The sequence below is a fragment of the Pinus tabuliformis genome, chromosome 2_2, assembly GCF_031772625.1.
Source record: "Pinus tabuliformis cultivar Carrire ecotype Pingquan chromosome 2_2, CPIR1, whole genome shotgun sequence".
NCBI classification, from domain to species: Eukaryota; Viridiplantae; Streptophyta; class Pinopsida; order Pinales; family Pinaceae; genus Pinus; species Pinus tabuliformis.
The window spans coordinates 418,449,320-418,457,867 of record NC_142300.1 but is presented as its reverse complement, the minus strand read 5'-3'; positions in this window follow the sequence as shown (position 1 = coordinate 418,457,867).

Here is an 8,548-nt window from a genome sequence, read left to right as displayed (position 1 = left end):
AAAACTATGCCTATTGTTAGAGAGGTATTTTCCATCACTAGATGGTGGCATGGTGAAAATTTTGGATATCAAAATTTCAAGTGTTTGGAGAAATAAACAAAACTTTTTGGTTTCCTCCCATACCTCTAAACCCTAATGGGGAGCATGATTTTGCATTTTAGGTCATGTCAAGGATAGCCACTTATCAGTGATATGGCCTTATACCATGATGACATGTGGGTGGGGACGCCACATGGAAGCAGTATGGAGGCCACAAGGTACTTGGAGGGAAAATCTTCAAATTGTTATAACTCCACTCAAACTCAATTTTAGGCAAAAATGATATTATTGGAAAGCTGTCAACTAGCAAAAGACAATGGATATGTCATAAATTATTTTTTAAGAGGTTGGAGAGAGAGGAATTTTTATAGCCCCATCTCCATAAAATAACGTTGGAGTTTGGGCTTGGATGCCTCACAACCGTGATAAGGGATAAGGTGGATAGGTACCTTATAGATATTGTTAGAGTAGAGTCGCAACATTGGCTTGCTATGGGCCACAATTGCATGTCAAAGATTAGAAGATATTATTAATTTTTAATTATTATGATGACTTACAAATAAAAATTGAATTACCTGTGTTAAATCACTGAAGATAATATATAAGTGAGTGATAAAAGTGAAAACAATGTTACAAGAAAAACATTATATGTTACATTGTCATCTAGAAGAAACTTCCCATGTCAAATAAGAGGATTTTGAAGAGAGGAAGAATGTAGAAACACCCCCAAATTTTGTAGAAATGATAAGGAGCCTAAAGACATTACTCAAAACCTATAGGGAAGACAATGAGAGGTTAATATGAGATCAAGAAAAGTAAGTAGAATTGAATGCAATATTTCTACAAATTTTTTCAGGAATTCAAAAGTAATTGCAACAAGGACCCATTGTCAACAACGTTGAAAGGAAACCTTCTAGGAAAAGGTAGAGAGTCCATAAAAAATTCAAAAGCATGGGCCAACCACCATTAACATGTGAAAAATCACCTCTAAAAAATGTAGCACAGTAAGGGGATATATACATCTAGTAAGAAATCATTTCCTGATACTCTAGTGATAGGATAGCCAATTTATACAAGTTTTCAAGCAATAATTCCAAGAGTGAATTGTGTAAGAAAAATAAGAAGAATCACATTTGAATTATGATGCACGAAGAATTCAAAAAGGCAAGGCCACTAATGCCAGATCCTACCTAACCTACAACAAGATTAATGGCAAGAAAAATAATAAGAATCACACCTGAACTATGATGCATGAAGAATTCAGAAAGGAAAAGGCCATCGATGTTAGATCCTGCCTGACCTGCAACAAGATTAATGGATGTAGTGTGAAAGAAACATTAAATCATTCTCACATTTTTATTACATTTTCATTCACAGAATATCCAACAAATGTCTAACATATATTTTTATTTTCTTCTGAATTGCAAAAACTAAGTACACACATTCATATATAATCATATATCTAATTCCTCTTCTATCATTACTAAAATTTGGATGAGTTTGAATTTTCCAAAAAGGAATCCAAGCTCCCTTATTTTCTCCAAAAATTCTTAGCTTTCTTCATATTTTTCGTCCTACAAATCTAGTCTATTTTCTAAAATTAATAAAAAAATTGCTTCCATCTATATCCACAAAAGAGGATAAGGTTTCTTATTTTTGCTAACATCATTCCTATCCAAATTTTCTAATCTTTAAACTATCCCATTCCAAGAGTAAGATGCTCCTGCATCAGACTCCCTAGGAAAGAAATTGCCCATAATCTCATGAAAATTTGTGCAATGCTTGGAAATATCTGCAACAATCATCCAAATAACATCCTCCAATGGCTAATTTTTCCACTTCAACAAATACTAAAAGTACTATTTTCCTCTAGTTTTCTTCACCAATTTTTGATCTAATAGCCCTTCGATTTCCTTTGGAGTTTCTTTGGGTAGTTGTTGTTCCCATTCAAAAATATGTTCTACTTCACTGGAAGACTCGTCATATGAAAATTTTCATATTCCCTGAAAGGAATACAAATCAGAAACACTAAAAATTGGGGAAATACCAACATTTCTTGGAAGCTCCACTTCATAAGCATTTGAGGAAAATTTCCTTAAAATTTTACAAGGTTCGATCTTCTTGAGTTTTAGCTTGTTGTAAGTTCCTTTAGGAAATCTTTCTTTCCTCAAATGTACCATCACTAAATCACCAATCTCAAAGTTTTTTTGCCTTCTCTTTGAATCAACCCTTTGTTTGTATTTATTGATGCTTTCATGTAGCTATTTCTTAACTCTTTCTTGCAATTCTTACATGCTCACTACAAATTCTTCATCTTCTGCACTTCTTATATCTTGTTTTCCCAAATTCCTCAATTCATATACTCCCCTTGGATGCATTCCATAAAATATTTGGAAGTGACTCATACTTGTACTTATGTTGGTTATATCATTGTATGCCAATTCAACCTAATCAAGAACCTAATCCCATTGTTTGGGAGTTTCACTTACCAAGATTCTTAGGATGTTTCCCAATCTCCTATTCACAAATTTTGTTTTCCCTCGGTTTGTAGGTAATAGGATGAGCTGAAATTAAGGTTAGTACCCAACTTCATCCATAATGTTCTCCAAAAATAACATACAAAGCTTGTGTCTCTATCAGATACAATGCTTCTAGGAAATCCATCCAACCTTACAACCTCTTTAAAGAACAAATTGGCAACATTGGCGGCTTCACTAGTTTTGTTGCAAGGTATAAAATGTGAAATTTTATATAATCTATCAACGACAACATAGATAGAGTCATTACCTCTTTGAGTCCTTGGCAATCCCAATATAAATTCCATGCCTATTGAGTCTCATGGCCTAGTAGGAATTGGTAATGGTTGATATATACTTGTATTTTGACTTCTCCCCTTTGCATGCTGGCAAATCCTACATTTTGCAACAAACCTTTTCATATCATATTGCATTCCTTACCAAAAATAAAAAGCACTCAATTGAGCAAAAGTTTTATCTTGCCCAAAATATCTTGATAATCCTCTGCTATGTTTTTCCCTAATAATATTTTCTCTCATAGAACATTTGGGTATGCATAATCTACTATCTTTAAATAGCAATCCTTCTTGCAACATAAATCTCAACGATGGAGTTCTATCACCACTAACTAGATTTTCATAATCATCATATGCATATTTAAAATCAACATCTTCCTTATACATCTCCTTTATTTCATCAAATCCTAAAGTGGTAATTTGAAACTCATGCAAAATCAAATTTATTCTACTTAATGTGTCAACAACCTTATTTCATTTACCACTTGTATGCTTGATGAAAAATGTGAAATTTTCCAGCAAATTGATATGAATTTGGAATATTAAATTTCTATGCTAAGATCCTCATTAGAATACGAAAATGTGCTTGAGGTTTGTACTCCAAAATAGCAAGTAAAAACATGAGTTTTTATGTGTGTTTTCTTAAGTTAGTTTCATAAAAAAACTTTAAACATAAAACATTGAATGGAAGCAAGCATCAATCAGTAATACACCAGCCATTATTAAAGGAGTTCACCCCTCCTGGGCTACATCTCCTTGGATCAACTCTAAAGGCGTGACCCCTTCTCATTATGCTCAATGTCTAGAAAAGAAGAGTACATAAACTGCTGAAATGGAATGGCTAGTTTCTCCTTCAAAGAAACAACTTATGCAAGAGTTCTCACTCCATACACATGTTAACCCACAGTCAAACATGTAAACCTTCATAAAACATAGGCATCTTTCATCAACACCCCATACTCCAACTGTAAAGAGCATGAACAGTAGCACAATCCACTTGAAGTACATAAACAAGTATTTTCTCCAAAACACATATAGAGAAAATATGAAATAAAGCTACATCACTGATGTAATGGATATTGCAAGAAGCACATGGAGGCTGGAAAACCCCTGCAAGGTCATCTCCATCTTCAAACTCCTCCATAAATTGAATCAACACTCTGGTTGACCATGGCACCCATAGGCTTAAATTTGCAAAAATCCTATCCATAAGTGCTCCTTTGATCCTAAGACCTACTCCAATGAGTCCATAATATCCAAAAATGGCCATCTAGCCTTTTTTTTCACCCAATTTGGTCGAAAACTAGAGAAGTTATGACCTCTCCTAGTTAGGCCACTATTCGCTCCACAAATTTCTCAAAAATCGGCACCAATCCTACAATTTCACCCCAAAAAGCGCTAACTGGGTGAAAATTTCACCCACCACCGGGCACAATTGTAGGACGGTTAATTCTGCCCATAACCTCATCAACGCTTATAAAAAATGTCAGCCCTACCAGTCACATGACGCGTTAGGGTTTGGTAGTTAATGATGGCGATTGCGGTTTCGTTAACCGTCTACAGCTAGGCGGAAGTGTTCACATAACACCACTTGGTATGATGGTTAAGTTGGCAGAGATGGTTACCATGGTGATTACAATAGTTGTTGCAGGTAGGCGGATAGGTGGTCACATGGGGGGCTGGTTAAGTTCGCCTGGCCCCCAACCTTGGTGGATAAATCCTTTAACATTAACCTGAGTCCATTATATGTTAATACATAAGGCATAGGCGGATTGGAAACTTGTTGCATTGTGTTGTGAGAGGTCGCGGGGTTGATCTCGACCTTCGACCTTTCTTTCCATACAAAATTTTAATTAGCCATTAGGAGCACACGTGACAACGTCTGGCTTAGCCACGTGTTACCTCCTGATTGGCTTGAACCCAAACACATGGACCAATAGGACTTCGCCAATTCAATAGAATATTTCGAGAATATTTTGGGAATATTCTACGAATATTCATTTTTCCACCTAGGAGGTACAGTTCCCAATCAACATCCCAGTCGCAAAATTTTTACATGTTTGACAAAGTGAAGAGATCGCATTTCTGGTATAATGCGGTGTCTGTTTCACGCAAAACGAGTTGTGCCAGATTCAGGATAACGAGAACTATGCGGTTGTTCATGTTCCCTACCATTCTGATGACTTTGATTTTTGGGAAAATTTTGAGCTCCTGATCATAACTCCACCCATTTAGCATGCCTCTGATTCAATTTGGCCTGATTATTGATCAACTATAGAGCATGGTTATCAGTATAAAGAACAAACTCTTTGGGCATAACATAATGCCTCCATTTTTTTTAAAATCCTGAACTATAGAATAAAACTCTTTATCATAAGAGGAATACTTTTGCCTTGCTTCATTTAATTTTTCACTTAAATATGCAATTTCCCTTCCTTCTTGACTTAGGATAGCTCCAATAGCATCTCCACTTGCATCTATCTCAACTTGAAAATATTTGTTAAAATCTGGTAAGGCTAGTATAGCTTGTTAAGTTATCCTTTGCTTCAGTATTTTAAAATTTCTATCAGTTTCTATAGTCCATTTAAATGGTTGCTTATTCTCCTTGATTGTGTCAACAATGGGTGTACACAAACTACTAAAATTCTTTATGAAATTTCGGTAGAAACTTGTAAGATGTGTCACACGGAATAAGTCGATCTTGCGGACAAGATAGACCTTCCTAGAATCTAAAGAAGACCTAATGACAAGCAAACCAACCAGACACTATCTTTCTCTAAATATGCTTTTATAAACAATGGAAAACAAGTGTTTTTAGGGCCTACCTTAGGTCCAACGCAAGTTTGTGGATGCCCTCGCTCCTTTGATCCAAATGAGCTCCTTTTCGCGAATCTGCAAACACAAACAAGGAAAAAAAAAAAATAGCACCTGAAAAGCCAATTGCATAAAACATATTTAACATGAAAGTCAAGGAGTCCATGAAACAAATAACATGAGATACTTGTTGAGAAAAATGAGTTTGATTGTATTAATTCAAAAGAAGAAAAACTTTACAACCTTTGCCTTGACGTTGTACAAGCTCCTCCCAGGGTCCAGCAAGAAGTCTCCTCTACTTTGACAAGTTTCACTCACTCCCCAATGAAGCCAAAAAGGTATGTGATCTATGCTCCTAAGCTCAACTAGGAAGTCTTGATTTCACTAGCATTTACCCTAAAAAATGTTCAGCTTCTAACCTCCCTAGCAACCAGCCCAATGCCTGAATTTATAGTGCAATGGAGGGAAGTTACTAGGTCCTCCTTCAAAGGGATAAAGCCCTCCTTCAAAGGGATAGCTCCTCTCATCAAGGGATTAGCTCCTTCTCTTTTGGGATGCATGAACCACCTAAGAGCGGCCAATCCACGTCAAAATTCCTTCTAGAAACCTCTAGAATTAACCCAAAGTGAGTTTTTTAAGATAAAACTTGCGCCTTTTGACTTTCACAGGGGTCCGCACCTACACCGTTAGGGACAGAGCGGGCAGGTCCGCAGCTTTTGTACACAGAATGTGCGGGACCACAGGTGACCAAGAGAGAAAGTGCGGAACCAGAGTTACATTGATTTTTAATGTCTTTCTCTCATTTCCAAAGCTTGATTTGAAGAGCTGAGGTCTGAGACTTGCTTAGAAGGACAGTACAAGTGATGATAGACCCATACTGACTACAAATAATCATGGTGACGATATTTTTGTGTAACAGATTGCCCCCTAAAGTGCGAAGTCTGTAGTAGATGAGGATTTATTATCATTTAGGAAGAGTGAAGTACTTTATCATTTCGAGGATCATCTTGTGGAGAACCCGGTTGGAACCTGTAAAAACATTCAATGAAAAATATATATATATATATATATATATATATATATATGAGATCATATCATCGCTGAGGTAGGCATTCCCATACTCAGATCAAAACTGACTAGAAAAACTAACTACTGCTCTGATACAGGAATGATCTTGTAAAACATCACAAGTAAAGACTCATGTGGACACAGTATGGACGCAGCCATCTGTTTATGAATAGTCCATTATATAATGAATAAAAAATTCCTCGCAGCCTGGTGTTGTTGGGAAAAGTATCCAATTCGGAATGCCCCTATCCCACTCTAAGGTGTGATAGTGCCTTAGCAACAAACGAGGTAAACTAATTGAGTATTCTTCTTTATGAAATGTAAATGACGAAGAAGGATGTAACTAACCTGTGTCTTCTGCTAGTTTGTCGATCCAAATCACTCCTCTCTTCAGTAGCTCCCAGCTTCTTGCTCCTTCACCGGCCCAGCTTCACCGAATTCCTGCAAGATCACAAGAGAGAGAAACTACACAAAGATACATATATACATTCCTACAAAGCTCAAGATCAGATTAAGCTAAACATATAAGCATAACAAAACATCATTGGTACACAGCATGTAGGAGAAACTCAAGTAGTTTATTGATAGAATAAGAAAGTCCAAGAGGAGATACAACCAAGTGAGTTCCGATCCAGCATCTACCTCCCGGCAAAGGAATCCCTTCCTCTCCTCCAACAAAGCATAAATCACCCAATCTGCTAATCTCAATCTCAAACCAACAACAATTCTCTGAAAAGTACAAAATTCCAGCCTTCTGAACCTCTGGGTGAGAGATCCATATATAGATGTAAGCAGAGAGGATGAGTCAGCTTATGTTTTGACTTGTGGCTTCTCTCTGTCAGTTCTTGCTTCCACTTGGAGGTTGAGAGCCTCTTACTCATCACTAGTTGAATTCATTGAGGCAAGTGTCATTGGAGAAGATTCTGGAAGCTTCCAGGGTCTTTCCACCTCGTTGAATGAGCTTGCCATTTGTCATTTCCCGCTCAGTGCACCCTGGTAGTGCTTCCACCTGCGTTGCAGTGCACCTAGCCAGTGTAGTCTCTGCATTTCAACGCAGGCAGCTAATGGAGCCTCTGAATTGATCCTGAATTGACTATTTCTGAGTGGTTTTTGGTGGAGAACTTCTGGGAGAAGGTGTCATTGGTTGACCTTGTTCCTTTAGGAGCTGTAACAACATCTTTAGGGACTTTGGATCCCTTGAATTATGGACATTTCATGCTTATAGTTGTAAGGCACAAAAATGTCTATAACAGTTGCCCCCTAAAGTATGAGGCCGTTTATTGGGTGAAATGCTTTATTAGGAGGATCCGAAGTTCATTCAATGCTGGGAGGAGACCTGTAATAAGATACAATACAATACATTATTTTTTATACTGTTTTCATGATCTAGCTGAGGCGGGCATTCCCATGCTCAGCTTTATAAATTCATTTTTATGTACATAGGACGGACAATTGTCTGATGATAGACTGATGATCCTGCTGAAATCATCATCCTTTGATAGGATGATTGTCTGTGCTGCAATGCTGTACATGTCAATGTCTTTATTTTTCCTGAATATATATCGCAGCCCGGATGGATGAAACTAGATCCGGGGTCTTCAAACTCGTTCGATCTTCACTCTAAGTACAATTCGATCCATGTGAGAGACGTTCTGAAGTTGAACATGGAAAGACATCGCTTGATTACCAGTCAATGATGTAAACCGTTAACAAGCGCGAGAGGAATCACCGATAATGATAATGACCCTCAAGGTACTGCAGTACAATTCACGTGGTGTGAATAAAGGACTTGGCGTGGAACACCACGCAAAATCT